The 16,240-nt window shown below is 36.2% G+C and overlaps 1 protein-coding gene across 3 annotated transcripts in view; it reads left to right on the plus strand.

Annotated features, from left to right (window-relative positions):
• Positions 1–6,981: 6,981 nt before the first annotated feature.
• FRY (FRY microtubule binding protein) overlaps positions 6,982–16,240 on the plus strand; it is a 184,696-nt gene continuing 175,437 nt past the window's right edge. For 2 of the 3 annotated variants that reach the window (XM_087937235.1, XM_087937236.1), the window contains exons 1-2: positions 6,982–7,093; positions 10,341–10,419. The gene's annotated coding sequence lies outside the window, so the exon portion shown is untranslated. Of the gene's footprint in view, positions 7,187–10,340; positions 10,420–16,240 lie in introns of all 3 variants that reach the window. The other variant, XM_087937237.1, reaches the window with a different exon arrangement.

Here is a 16,240-nt window from a genome sequence, read left to right on the forward strand (position 1 = left end):
TTAGGTTCTTCTCTACAAACCAAACCAGATGAGGTATGACTACAGTTTTTGGAACTTCTCAACCAACACCGTCATTAGGAATTCTGAAAGTTGGAAGTTCAACTTATCTGGAAAAAGGATAAATTAAAAATTATTAATCCTTTATGATTAATGATGTTAAGAAATTAATAATTATTATATACCTTAGTGCTATCATTTAAATAATAATTTGTTCAGAACTACTTAGCCTGTTTTCTTTAAATTATATTCTATTATAATCCTGTTATAAAAAATAGTAGAAAATGAATTCAGACCAAGGAGATCCATGGAAATAATGAAAAGATATCTAGTAATGAATAGAAGAGAAAGGCTAGTTATCTTCTGTTCATAATATTATATCTTTGAAAATATTTCAGTGAAATATCCAGTCTAAAATATTGCTTTTAAAATATTCATTCATGGCTCAGGTTCTGTTAAATACAGTATATATTTCAAGAGAATACAAATACATCTTCTTCTGTTTGCTCAAAAAAAGCTGCCAAACACACATTTGTGCACAGAGTAGTAGCAGCAGGAGCTAATGAAAGCTTCAATCTATTTTTTTCTGAAGTGCAGATGTTGAGTCTGTCTAATTTTGCTTGCAGAGTGGCTTAAAATTGTCTTCTGAATTTACATGTATGTGCATGTCTGCTTGGGTATATGGCTTAAAAGATGGACATTGATTAACCAAATCCTTAGCCTTCTTTCTAAAGCCATCTCAGTTCTAATTGCTGTCAAAGGCAAATAATTTCTTCCTGGGAAGCCTCAGCATGATGCGGAAGAAAGAGAGAATGAGGACAAGAGAGAGAGAGAGTGAGAGAGAGCAATGACAGTCAGAAAAGGAGGAAAAGAGCATGATCCCACATACTATTAGTCAGGAATGCCTGGATTTATGGGCAAAAAGATAAAGGAGAACTACATCACAGATGGCAATGAAGGACGGGGCAAAGGTCTTTCATTGGTTCTGGGAATGGATAAGAAGGCAGTAGGAAGATTTAAGGATGATCATCACATGATCAGAGCCATTGAAAACATTAATGATTTTTGCAGCAGAATACTATATAAAGAGACCATAGGGAAATAACTAAAAGCAAAAAAAAGTACAATAATCTATTTGGGAAATGAATGGAGTGGGTCATCATGTTTGTTCAGGAGATAGAGATTAAGAATAATAATTTTACTAAGATGGAGGGAAATTTACTTGATGGCAGAGCAAGAAGTCAAAGAGAACTACATTTTAATTTAGCAGGATTATACGATAAACCAATGTCAATGCATATCTACTCTTCCATCCCCAAATCAAAGTCTCTTTGGGTTTTTTTTTTCAAGTAACATTATTGTTGTTTTTATCTTATTCCAAGTGACAAAGAAACCAAATCCATTTTTTCTTCTGAAGGTGTCTATTTGCTTTTTAATTTCCATTTGTTATTTATGGCCACTTTTCTCTAGCTCTCATGTTTTATACTCTTCTTTGGAACTTGCTAAGCATGGAGAGGTGGAACATTGAATGAAACATTGATCCTTGAGTCATGTAGTAGCTGCTTCTATTGTGCTGTGACTAACAGACAAAGAATGGAATGATGGGAAAACAATGGAGGAACTGAAGGATAAGAAATGTTGTTTGTGAAGGTTCAGTAAGCAAGAGATCACAGAGGATTTAATAGGAGAGCTCATGTCAAAACTTCTAACTCTACCATAGCAGATAATTCTGTTCTGTTACAACATATAAAGAAATGAGTTTTGGTGAAGCAGTATTTCTCTTCAATAATGGCTCCTTTGGTATTCACAAGAACATTGCAAAAATGCAGAACATTTGTCTATTATACCTGCTGTGATGCAAGCTGGTCTGTGTGCTGTTGGAGCTAAATCCAACAATACAAGTCAAAAAGTCATAAATCACAAGGTGGTTTTTGCAGACTGACTCTTAAGAATGCAGTATTTTTAGTTTAAGGGAATAATTGACATTTTTCAAAATAAAACTTTATTCAGTTTAGAACAATATGTCTATAAATATTTAAAGAGCAAGGGCTCATTGGTAACAAATACGGTTTCTGTAAATTCCACAGAATGTTAAGAGTGCTGTGTGAAGAATGCCAAATGGAATGTAATATTTTTTAGAATATGGAAATGATTCACGGCCATTGTCAACATGGCAGAAGAAATGTGAGCTAAATTTAAACTAAATGCTTGGGGAAGGGCCAAGATGGTGACAAACTAGCTGCAGTATTAAAATGGGCCTTTTCTAACTTGGGTAAATTTCCCAAGCAGAAATCACACAAATTTTGTTTAACATTTGTTTAGTAGTAAGCAAAAGCTGGAAAATAAATAGAAAAACTGAAACCACCTTTTAGTTATGCTGGAGCAGAGGTGGGCAAACTTTTTGGCTTGGGGGCCACATTGACTTTTAAAATTTGACAGACAGGCCAGGTCAGCACAAGATTTTTGGGGAATTGCCCCCACTTCTTCTCCTCCTTCCCCTCCCCTCGGAGGCCCCCTGAGTCAGGAGTTGCTATCGCCGGCGCAGCTCCACGCGGCTCCAGTCCTGCGTTGCCTCGGGAAGGGAAAGGCAAAAAGGAAGAGCCGCGGTGGTGCTTTGCAACGGCAGCAGTGGCACCGGTGGCTCAGCGGCTCCTGGTTTTGCCTTTCCCTTCCCAAGGCAACGCGGGACTGGAGCCGCGCGGAGCTGCGCCCGCGGTAGCAACTCCTGACAGCCCCAGCCGGACACCTGAGCGGAGTCCGGGTGGAGGGAAAGCAGTGGGCATTCCCTGGGCGGCGACCTCGGCCCCACCACCAGGGAAGCGGCTGCCCAGCTCCGTGTTGTGTGTGCGATTTTATGGCGCGCGGCGCGGGGTCTCTTTTGGCCGGCCCCATTTTTTTTTTCAGAGGGGAATTTTTTTTTTCAGAGGCGGGCCGTATTAAAATGACCAACGGGCCGGATGTGGCCCGTGGGCTGTAGTTTGCCCACCCCTGTGCTGGAGAAATAGGTAAGACATGACTGTTCCCTCTCCATTATGAATCACAAGGAACCAGTACATTAAATTAATCTCTAATAGAAACACTTTTGTGGCACTAGGCATGGAGAACTGAGCTACATACATGATTTTTTTCTGTCTTGGAGAAACCTGAACCTGGAGCAAAGTGACAGAAGACCCAAAAGAGCCGGATAGAGTTTCTTACCATTTCTGTGAATCTCTATCAAAATATCTGGCCAATATTCTTTCTAAACACAGAAACCATTATGTATGTCACAGAATGTTTCAGCATTATATTAGCAAAAGCAGATAAGCCCTGGAATGCCTTTGATTTGTCGCATGAGGCAATTGAAAAGAGATAAGTCAACTAGACCCCATAAAACAGCTCCTGAAGTTGTCTAGGCAGCTTGTAGATATAGCCTCTGCCAAAACGTCATATGTGTGTATACTTCAAATTACTCAGGCAATACCACAAATTGCAATGAACCAAAACAATGCAGAGATGAACATTTGGCAACTCAATATAAACTCTCTTGAGTTTACTTTTAAGCAACCACCCCAGATTTACAAGCCTGGATTCAGTCCAGTGCCTGCCCAGTCACCAGTGACAAGAAAATTCTGCACACTATTAATAATTCTACCTTTCCATTTAAGCTCATTTGGATTCGGGGAGAAAGGAGAAGAATCTTCTTCACAACTACAAGAATAAAGATTGCACAATGCAGCTTTTATTATCAGGAAAATTGGAGTAAAACGGTACCTTCTCTAAACAATCTTACAGGTAACACTGCCAAAATAACATGCTATTGCCAAATTTCAGAAATCTCAGGAGACTTAAGTTTTTCTGGCTAGGAAACAGTGAGTATTGTAAACCAGTTCTTTCAACTAACTGCAAAAAGTAATTCAGTTTTCACATTTTACACAGATTTATTGTTGATCTATTGCATAATAAATAAAATAATAATGGATAAGCATACAAAGGAACGAAACATAATTCTTTACTAGACTATTTCTTTGTTACATGTGATATACTTAATTATGCAAAAAGTTGCCTGTGCACGCTAGCACAATCTTGGGTTGAGCACATCACCACATTCTGAAAATCTCTAATGAGCAAGTACATGGCATTCTTCAATATTTCATAATGTTCTGGAAAGAAAGTCCCAGAAATCAATATTCTTAACAGCCTGTGTTTGTTTTTACCTTTTAACTCATCCTTGAGTGTTCCTCTGCCTTAATTAAATGGTATTTTTAAACACAGATTTATATTTGCTGTATTGTGCAAAGCCTATGTAATGTTCTCGCTTTTCCCTTCTTGCTGAACAGTGTTTTACTATAGGTCCAGTGGCATTAATAATTCTTATGCAGAACACTAGGCTACTAACCATTCCCTATAAACCCTCAAAAGAATGCTACCATCTGATCATCACGGGTTATTAGCTCCATTTAATACATATAAAGGTCTACTAGGAAAGCTGCAGAAATCCCGCCAGATGTAGCACCAGCCTTGTCCTGATACCCTAGGTTTTTTTAATATTTGGTGTATCATGTGGCAGACAAATTCAAAATAGGCATTATTCCTCCATCTGTAGTTTTAAGATGAACATCTTATTCTTCAACTTAAGACTCTTTCAGGTTGCCTTCATTTCCATTTTTTTAATTAAGTAGTACAGGGGACAATGTGTGTTTGAATTCATATACTTAGCCTGAAACCCTCTAGTTTAACCAAGTCATTCCTCTTCCACAACATCTATTCTAATACTATGTTTACAATAATATTACACTTATTAAAGGCAAGACAATTCTTCTCTGGGTTCTATAATCTTAATATCATCAGAGGCTGACAAGCACTCAATTATTTAACAGTATTTATCACCTTATAATGTACTAATATTTCTAAATTTAAATGTCTTTGTGTTAAGAAATGAAGGAGTGAAATTCTGTCCAACCTCTGATATGACATTGACATACCTGTTATTGTTTTAATCAATTTTTGTGGTTGTTAAAGAACGTTGTATAAACACCCTTTCTTTCAATTTGAGTAGCAATGTATTTTTTTCCCTGATGTTCTTGTTATAAATGTCTTGGATTTGTTACAGCTGTCTCGAATTGCATCTTATATTGCATGTTGTATTTTCAACAAGATAAAAGAAGGCATGCAGAACATATATGCCAAGATTTTGCCTCCTTTTACCAGCAAGCCAAAAAGGTTTTTGTATTGCCCCTAGGTAACAAAGACATGTGTTGGGAGGGGGTGGGGGAACGTGCACAAACTTTCTCTCCAAGGACTACACAGAGTTGGTGCATACATGTTGTTTCTTTATATGCTTCTGGGGATTTCTGCCTTTCTCATGTTGCATCTATATCTGTATATATGCATACCTGGAAAGCATAGAGCAGAACACATACAATATATAGTGCTGTGGGTCATGTGACCAGAAGAAAGACTGGGGAAGAGAGGGAGAAGGTGGAGGGAGAGGGAAGGAGGGGAGATTAGCAGACCATCAGTATTGCAAGCTGCTGCTAAATTCCTTTTCCAGGATGTAATGGCAAATTTGGAGATTTTCTGCTCAGCTTCTGGCCTGGCCATTTTTTTAGTTCTGATCTATCTTTTCTTGGTTTCTTTCCACACACCAAACTTGGTCCTGTTCTGTTCAGTTTTTAGAGTGGTACAGGTTGAAGGACGCAGGCAAATCTTGAGTCCTTTTACATGATTTATTTCCATCGTTCCGTTGGGCTGGAAAAAATGAAAATGCCCAAATAGGAACATGTGGTTGGTAAATGCACACTGATAGCTTAGTTTCAAGTGGGAAAACGCAAGCACAGCTGAAGGAGCACACTTCCCTATTTGCCACTTCCTTCAGGTTGTTAGGCAACCATCCAACTGACTGTTATAGGCCATTAAGTAGATGCAACATGAGCTTTTTTGGTGGGTAGTAAAGTTCCTCCCTGCAGGAAGTTCTGTCCTTTGTAGCTTTGTGGCATCCTCTATTCTGTATTCTTTGAAATCTATAGAACTTTATAGCCTGACTGAGCTCATGTAGCACTGAGGGCAAACAGAGCAAAAAGAAATTGGAAATAAACAAAATATAGTGTATTTCAGGAACAACAGTGCTGGTCATACTGCCAACTCTTACATTCTTCTTTATATTCAGAACGAAAAGGAAGGTATTTTTATGCCTTCTCCTGAGACTTTTGTCCTTGACTCATAGACTTTCTTTTGTGCTAGCAAGAATAAAGAGGTTAAAGTTTAAAGATTTAAGAATCCCAACATAATCATTTGAAAATCAACCAGAGAATAATCTATGGTGGCATTTTAAAATCCGAATTATCCAACCTCAAATTCAGGAAGTACGATAGCCAACTTCAGAAGTGCCCGATGTTTCATTGGACCTGTTTAATTTGGGCAGATTAATTTACCCTCTTCACGGGATTGCTGGAATTATGGGATTTGGTGTAAGGGATTAGAATGCTACCACGAGCAGTTCAAAGACGGAGTGAAATAAAAATATAAGAACTGGTCCTCTTCTCTAACCCCACCTCCCCTCCCCCTGGGCATCGTCGAATCGCATTTTCGCCTCCAAGCCGGTCGTGGGAAGCGCGGTTGCTGTTTGTATTCCGACACAGGTCACCACGTGCAGCGATGGCGCAAGTGCAATAAACCGCTTTCTCTAAGGGGAACGGCACGGCCTCCTTTGTTCTTACGTTTCAACTTTAAAGCGGGCGGGCAGGAGCGCGAAGTGGAAGACAAAAGGGGCAGAGCAAAGGGGCGCGCGCGTGCGGACGGGCGCGACCGTAAGCCGGGGTTATCTCGGGCCGAGCAAAGACGCGCCACTTCCCCCGTTTCCCGCGCCCGCCCGCCCGCCTTCCCGCGCCCTCGTTACGAAAGGGGCAGAAGGACCCAGGTGAGAGGAGGGAGCCGGTGCCCGGCTCTATCTTATGATGGGCGGATCCAGTCCACGCGACGTCAAGAGGGTGGGGAGCGGGCGCCACTTGACAGCAGGGAGGGAGGGAAGGAAGACGAGCCGGCTGTTGCCTCCTCCTCCTCCTCCTCTATCTCCATCCCCACCGCCGTCAACAGCTCCGGCAGCCACGGGGTGAGGGTGAGTGGAGGGAAGCGTCCGGGCAGGGATTCACCGGCTGTGGGCGGCGTCCACGCGACGAAACTCCACTCGAGCGCGCGGCTCTTTCCAAGGGTGAGGGGACGATGGGGGTGGGGTGGGGTGGAGCCGCGCCTAGGAAGCGGGGACCGAGGTGGTGGTGGTGGGCAGGCTGTCGGCGGTCCTCCGCTTCTCCCTTCCTCCGCTCGCAGGCGGGCCTCCTTGGGAGCTCTTTGGGGGAAAAGTTCCCCGACGTCCACCCAGAATGGGGCAGGGGAGCCCGTAGGCATCAAGCAGGTGCCCTCCGTTTTCCTTTTTCCCTCCGCTCCCGTGTGGAGTTTAAAAGGCGCCGCTCTCCTCTTGGACTTGGCTTTTCAGTAGCACCACCTGTCGTGCCCTCTTCCGTGATAAGCCTGCGCCTCTTCTCTGGTCCCAACTCCTCGTTGAATGACTTGCCCCACGTGTCGCCCATGTCTCCTGCTTTCCCTTTTTGCCTTTGCTTTTTCTGCCCCATCTGGGATACCCAGAATTACAAAAGCCCGTTTCTCATTCTTCTGTAAGGGGTGCTTCTTTCCTTTCCTTTTTAATTATTTTTAATTTGGGGGGGGGAGGAGGGTTGCTTTGAAAATCGCTATTTACTTATAGCATTCCCGTCAAGGTGGTTTGTTTGTTATTTAAGGGAGGACCGATTGGATGTTTGTGGGGGGCCAGTGCTGCCCTCTCTTGGTTTGAAGCAAAGCCTGAGAAAAGACTGCCATATGTGTGCCAGTTAACTTATTTTGGGACATACTTTATACTTAAGTGCCTTTATAAATAGTTTAATCTATATTTAAATAGTGAGAAGGAAGTGACTTCACCAGCCATTTCTAATAATATTTTAATGCATTTTCCTAAATAGGGTAATCTTAAACTGTTCTGTCTAGACTGGAACAGTCTGATTTTGGTCATATTTGGAAGCAAGTGATGCTGAATGTTGTATTTATAGACAGTACAAAAATAAATACATCTAAAGTGTAAAGTTGATATCAGTTAGGTCAGGGTCTGCATTTGTTAATTGTTCCAAATTATTGTGTTGGTTGGCTTTTTAAAAGTATTAGTTTTATAATATTGCAGATTTTGGCAAAGTTGGCATCTATAGTGCTGTAGCCCTATGTTTGAATTAATTTTTTACTCAGCAACTCAATGTTAGCTATTAAGATGATAAAAAGAGTAATTGATTACACTTAACATCAATAGGTCTTCCTACCATTTCACGAATGAGTAATGCTATTCTTTGATTCCATTAAAAGCAATAAGTAGGTGCACAAAAGTACCTTTAAAGATTCTAGTAGCTTTTGCTTGTTCAATAACATTATTGTGTGTAAAAAATCAAATGCATTTTATTATACATCCTTTTATATAATTAGACTAAAATTGTATTTATATATATCCACTTCAGAACAAATATCTTTGTCATAAGCAATATTTCATAAGTACTTTATGTAATTGTGTTGAAGAATTAGAATTCTTCTTTTGAATTTGCTGAGTTTTTGCATATCTTTCCCACTGAATGTTTTCAAAATTTCATATGTGATGTAGTATACATAAAAGAAGCCAGAAGGAACAAATAACATCAATGTTCATACATGTTTCTTTTACCTCATAAACAAAACCATCTAGCGGATTTACCAGTGTGAAGTAATTTCCCCAGTTCAGTTTAATTAATAAGATAAATAGGACCAGATGTAGTGGTATATGGTGTGGAATGACTTTGAGCAACAGGGAGAAGAACTGCAACCAGGAGACTGGTCAGATAAGAGGTAAGTTAGTATGCAGCAGGAATGTGGGCATGGCAAATATCTCAGAAGAACTCCTAGTTTCTTGGGCTGAATATATGACAGGGGAGAAATGTAGAGATCAGACTTGCAAGACTCTGTTAAGGTAACCTTACAATAAAGCAGAATTAGTTCATCTGGAAGTGCTTTCTGTCAGGACTATCTCACAGGGCTAACATCTTGGGTGTATCCTGCCCTATACAAATGACATGAATGTTGGTTCCTCTCCACAGAATAATGTTATTACCAGATTGTAGAGCCAACTCATGTCTCACTTAAAAGGAACTTGCAAAGATTCTGTAGAAAAGTAATTGATTCATATTCGATTCAATTCTAAATTTAGATTATTAAACTATTTATAAAATTACGGGTCTCTACCACTTGATTTTATCTTAAAATGAGGAAGATTTATTACAATAATGAATCTTCTGAAAGTGGCTACTTTGTCAGTCACTTCAAGAGTACAACATAACATTGTCAGCGTAAACATAACCTAAAGTCATAGAAAGCTTTTGCCTTGTCTAAAGACAGCATCAGAAAAACACTGGGTAAAAATGGGATTCTTAGGATAGTAGCAATGCAAAAGCCATGACTCACTAAGAACAATGGTTTTGTCTCAAAATTGGTCAGGATGATTCTCCATATTTCTGGAAAAATGTTCTGTAAATACATGAGCCAAAAGTGAATCTTTTCCAGCTTTACTGATATTATTTTGTATTATTTACTAATATTGTTTTGTATTAGTTACTCTGTTCCACAAAAACAACATCACACTATTTAACATGAAAATAAGGGTGCCTTAATTTCTTTTGTTGCCATGGCACCTGGATAATATGACCCCATTGGCTATAAAGTGAAGCCCAAGTAGGTCACACAGCCATGACCCCAAAGATAACAACAAGAAACTGATACAATAATTTGGAATGGTCAACTCGTGGTCTAGAATGAAATTCCAAAGAAAGATTATAGCAAGATCTAAAATGAATGGTTTTTTAAAAAAATCTGAAAAAGTGTCAGATGTCACAATTAAAGCAGTTTGTCAGGGAGGAATGGACCATAATTCTTATTCAGCTAGGTTGGCAATTGATTGCCAAATACCATTGGTTATAGTTATTGCAGCTAAAAATTGTAGAACCTGCTACTAAATCCAAGAGAGTGATTTGTTTTTTCATATTGGCACATGACATTTGGGTGATGAAACTAATAAAATAAGCACAAAACTTTGATGTTATTAATGCACTTATTCTTCTTTATATATCAGAAAGATTCACTCAAAAATCTAATGTTCAGTGGGAAAGATATGCAAAAATTTAGAAAATCATCAAGATGGAGGGTACCTTTAAAAAAGTATATTTAGTTCTTTTTCAATTTAACTTTTGTTTTTGTTAAGCCATAGAAAATAATTGTTTAGCAAAATTATATTTCTTTTTTTGCAGATAAATATGGGTACTTAAGAAGACTGTAAAATATTTTAACACAAAGAATAAGGCAGGTGTTTTTGATTCCAGCTACACTGTAAGTATAATTGGATTATCACTATGTATTGTATTAACTTTATTTAAGATACTTGAAATTATCGATTTAAGGGAGCATATATTTAACAGATGAAAAATATCACCATTAGTGCCTTGAGCATTTCATTTGCAGCATATGACAATGCAGGACTGTGACAACTTTGTAGTTCTGTTGGATAGGAAAGAGCCAATATCAGAGCTGAAAAAACTTTGGGTAATAATTAGAATTTGTGTATCAGTTTCAGCGTGCTTATGTCATCTTCTGAGTAATCACAACATTCGAATGCATGTATTTCAACAAAGTAATTTATATTTATTTGCTCTTATTTTGCAGATAGAATAGATAAAATAGCTTGTTTACGGTTACTGAGTAATATGGTGCAAATGTGAACTTTGATAAATACCTGTATTACACTGTAGCCAGAAATCTACAATTATCTCAATCAGCTGCATTTCTCCTTGATATCTAATCTTTAACACATGCTCCTGGAATTGAGAGGATTATACAAATGAAAATGAAAAAGGAAGTACCACATTTAAAGCTAAATAGCAAAAGATTATTATGGTCTTATGCTATTGGAAGATGCAAATAGAACAAGATTTATAAATTAATCTGATGATAATCTATTCTTGTATGTTTTATTTGAGAATTTTAAATGCTACTTCTAATGACAATACATCATACTGAAACAATGACAATTCTGCATAGCATTACTGACTGCTTTCTTTTATGGATTGTCACAGTTATTACGTTAATCAGGCATGATCATAACTCTGAATGCTTGTATATATGTCAGATGTACTAATGGCATCTTGTAATGTTTTTATTAAATAATTAATGGATGAAATGTCTAATCCAAGAATGACATCATTTTTTATTGCATACAATTTGAAAGCCTTGGATGATATCCAAAATGATATCCTTTTGCAGATAGAATGATACTTTATCTAGTGAAGGCTTTTATCAGAAGAAAAGAGAGCTTTAAATCCTGGGGTGCCTTGAAATTTGCTCCAGAAGGTTAGGATCTTCTTTGAATTATGGCAAAGAATGAACTGAAGGAGGGCAAGTTGGAAAGGGAATTGCCAAAAATTACTTGCATCCAAATTGATAGAAGTTTCACTAAATCAAATATCTTTCTCTTGACTTCTTAGTTTCAACCTCTTTGCAGCCTGGAAAATTCTGGGAATTTAAGACCACAGCTCGGAAAACTGCTAAGGTTAAGAAAAAATGAGTATAATATAGATAATAATAACAAGTTCTATATAAATGCTACTGGTAACAACAATGTGTTGTAGAGATCATTGTTTTTATTTTCAGATTCATTTGAGGCAAAAATAACATGTCTGGTTAATGGACAGAAACTGGTGAAAACTTTGATTTTTTTCTTTCTTTTAAAGCGGTGCATACAGAAAAATCTATTTTGTGCCATAATACCATTGCAAGAGCATGATTAAAATTAAAAATAGAAAAATGAAATAAACACAATAATAATAAAAAAAATTGAAACAGTATAAAAATAAAGTTAAAAATTAACAATACAAAATACTTTTTAAATTAAAAGACCAGTGAAAGATAGCAGGCACAGAGTTAAATGAACTCCTCTAAGGGAATAAAATCCACAGACAGATTGGCACCGTAGGGAAGCTCATAGCTCCTCTCTTCACTTCTTACCTTCCATTTATAAAATTTATGGAATGCAACAACATTATCATCTGAGCTATTATGAGATGAATGTTAGACAGAAATAAAACTAAAAATTGAGACAATTTCTTGAATCTGTGTGGATATGAAGAAGTTTGGTGATTGTTCATCACCAAATGATGAGCCAATATTGTAAACCTGCAATTAACTTCCCGAGATGTTAAAGATTTATTTAGGAGGTCTAGGTGCTAATTCTTTTATTTAAAAAAATGATATTTTTGATTGTGATTTAAAATGTTAACTTGTGATTTTAAGTGAAGTATATAGCAATGATGTGATAAAGAAATAAGCACAGAAAACAGTATGCATTATTAATACCTTTTAAATTTTTCAAAGAATATCAAACAGCTTTCGAGGTCTCATAAACAATTTCTGTTTATATTCAAAACAATGTAAAACACCCTAAGAGAAATTTATGTAATGTAGTAAACATTTCAAGATAATTTATGAACAAATGCATGATGTAATCAAGTACACAATATGTAATATTCATTGAAATATCGACACATATAATTAAAACATTCAATTGCCAATAATAAACAAAACATAAATGATTCATATTAATCTACAAGAAGGTAATGCAAGTAGCATCAAAAAAGATATAATCTAAAAGATAACATCGGTAATGTTTTAGATTATATATTTTTTTGCCGCTACTTGCAGCAAAACTAGAAAACTAGATTCTTAATCTGCCTGCTGTCTATCTCTTATGACAAGAACAGCTTTTCTTGTCAGATCAAATAGAAATAAACTGATAAGAGGGAAAGTCCAGGTTTCATTGGATTTATACTAGGTAAGATTATTTTGACATTGTTATGTAACATACTAAAGCTACTGAACTCATCCCCATTTATATCTTTTCCTTCAGAACAGGGCTTAAATAGTAACCATAACATTTCTTAATTGCAGTATATAAAGATAATGCTGCTTGACAGACCGTACATATTCTTTTATACTTCTCTTTCTGCCTTGATTTTTGGGTGTATCTTGGAACTGGAATGAGATCTCCTTCTTCAAAACTGTATTTTTAGTGGAATTGAGTTTTTTGTAATTTTTTGGGTAAAAGATTATTTTCTAAAGCTAACATTTCTAGAACACTGCATTTGTTTGGTTCTCGTGTAGTTAATTTCATTGTTGGAAAGCTGTAGAAAAATTAGTGGAAACCTAGCAGAAATTGAATGAGAGAAAATTTTTTGAGGATTGTTCAGTTCCCATAAAAACAGCAATTAAGTATGTTGACTATGGAAAAAAAATGAATTCTGGTCTAAGTAAAAAAAAGTTGGTAATGCTGTTTTGCATTTAAGGTGCAATCATATTAGAATTCTGTATTATTCTGGTTACTGCATCTAAAAAAAGAAATGAAACACACAGTGAAAAACACAAAATTATTAATTAGGGATCTGGAGCAACTTACTTTCATAAGATATGGATGTTTAAATCATTGGAATATTTAGTATCATTTTAACATTTTTGTGCATCTGTTTTAATATTTTCTCTTGATTTTTTTCTGTAATAGTGTACTTTTATGATACACGAGTTGCCTAAATTGTACATAGAATATAGATGGGGTACAAAGAAAAATTAATTTGAATTCCAAGAAGAAAGGTAATGTTTGGATCTTTTTAGCTTAGAAAAAGAGGAAATAATAAGAGACACCCCAAATGACTGTAATTTACCAGTAGAGCATATAGTTTACACATAGGTCTCTGGTTAAATTCCTTGCAAGTAAAATCATGGAAGTGTTGCCAGGTAGTGTTGACAACATGCTAAAATAGATGAATCAGTAATTTGGCTTACTGTGTGATTTTGAAACTGACATTGAGGGCTGTACTCCTTGGACATTTTTCTCATACCAAGAAATCTTTTGTGAAACAAATCTCAAAACCATTTCCACCTCATCTCATCTGGGATTAGAATTAAGGAAAAATAATTTAATCACAGTGAAGTAATACTCAATAAGACAAATATTGTGGATGTAGTCAATAAATCACTGAAATCAATTTATGTTAAACTTAAATTATTTTATATTAATATAGGTTAATTTACTATGGCTGCAGAAATCTGGATGACCAATGGATGGAAGCAAAAAATGCAGAAAACTTGAACCTAGTAATTGTAAAACTTAGTAATAGATTTTACTGCCTAGACATGGTAGTTTTCACTAGAGCCTAAAGTAATATTACATATATTTATGAAATTATTTGTTTCCTTAAGTTTAAAAAATGTAGATCTGATAGTTGTCCTGTTTAAGATTTGAGAATATTGATTTATTGCTGAATTTTATTTGTTTTAACTTTATTGATTTTTGGTAAATCATTTTTTTTTAGGTCAAAACAGTCACATTCAAACAGCAAATCTAATAAAAATATGTTATTTAAGGAAGAGTTTACACAATATAATAACTGAGTTATTTATGAGAACTTGCTATATTACCTCATGAAGGAAACAGCAATATATAAACAAATTTTATATAGAAATAAATATAATAAGTGTGTAAATGATGTGTTGTTTGGAAGCAATGTTCCCTTTGTTCATGTTTCATCTTTGAAAACTGAGTCCTTGATAACAGTCATGAAAAGTTCCATGGTTGGTTGTGGAGTTGCTTTGCTTTTTGCTAACAGCAGGTGGCAGCATATAGCCAACCTTGGATAATCAGAAAAAATATTAATCAAAGTAATTTAATTAAACTACTATATGAACAGAAGACTACTGGAAAATTCCAGGGTTGTAAACTAGATTAATGTTTAAAAACATTCACAAAAGGCAGTGGTAACCCATTTCAAAATTGTTGTCCAAAAGCCAAGGTACCTTTTTTCATGGGAATACAACACAATTCAAGTGAAATTATATTGCCTTTTTACTGTTTTGTAAAAACTTCTTTGGGACTGAAAATTAAATTTGTTTCTGGTATAAACTTAGTAGTTGATGATCTAAAGGAGAGACCTCTATTTTTATTTATCTTATACTTTGGGAATTAACAACACAATCCTCCTGGTTTGCTGTTCTATGAATTATTTTTAAAACATAAATTATTTCCAAGATTAAACTTTCTATTGTTTGAACTTCTTTGTACCTAGATGGTTCAACATTCTTGCCATCTATAACATTTTAAAATGGGAGCCTTATATTTCCTGGATGCTAAATAATACTTGCTGGGTTATATAAAAAATAATGGCGAACAATTAATTTAGGTTGGGGTGTCAAATTCACAGCATCACAGCGGCATCATATGATGTATCGGGACTTTTTTCCCTTTTGGTAAACCGGGTGTGGGCGGTTTAGGGGGTCTTTTAGAAGTCAAATGCTCTGTACCTTCTCTGTTAATCCATTCTCTTGCCTAAGGCTTAAATGCCAGGCTGACTATATGACCTATCAACCTGTCTGCTTAAAGAATACTTGTGCAATTTTGAGAGGACTTCACCCAATTAGACTGCAGCTAAATACTGAACTTTGTGTAGGGATCATGATGCAACAATGTCACATCAAATAATTCATCAGTTGAAAGTGAAATTGGTCACAGAGTTAATTATTTAAGATAAGGAAAGGAAGGGTGATGTTGTCATGGTGACCTACCTATAAGAACACAAAAAGAACTGAGATTTTGAATAATGGATGGCCTGCTAAGATTAGGAATTATTGACATGGTTTTGTCTTTAATGGTCATGCATATGCCAAACATTCATAAACAGAAGTGCAACAAACAGTATCTTCTGACTAGCTCCACAAAATCATTTTGATCAATTGTTCATGATGTATTTATATGTGCAAAACTAAAGAATATTGATCGAAAACTACTGTTAAAGGCTTAAATTAGCTTTTGATTAGAGAATAAAAGCTATGATTTAAATACTGTGTCAGAATTTCAAGACATTTTGCTCAAAAAGCCAAATAACACCTTTAAATATATCTGTTTTAAAAAGAACCCTTGACTCCACTACTGAATATCACTCAGAAAGCAGCACCATGCTCCTTTCTTTCAATAAGGAATGCTCAAAATTGATTAATTGAGAAATCATAACAGTTTAAACTTATTACCTGTGCAGTTCTGGATATACATAACTCCTGGTTTGATTAGAATGACTATGTTATGGACATGTATTTGCACACATTTTAAAAGTAA

This window comes from Pseudonaja textilis, chromosome 7 (genome assembly GCF_049901715.1).
Source record: "Pseudonaja textilis isolate UNSWEBS1 chromosome 7, rPseTex1.2, whole genome shotgun sequence".
Lineage (NCBI taxonomy): Eukaryota > Metazoa > Chordata > Lepidosauria > Squamata > Elapidae > Pseudonaja > Pseudonaja textilis.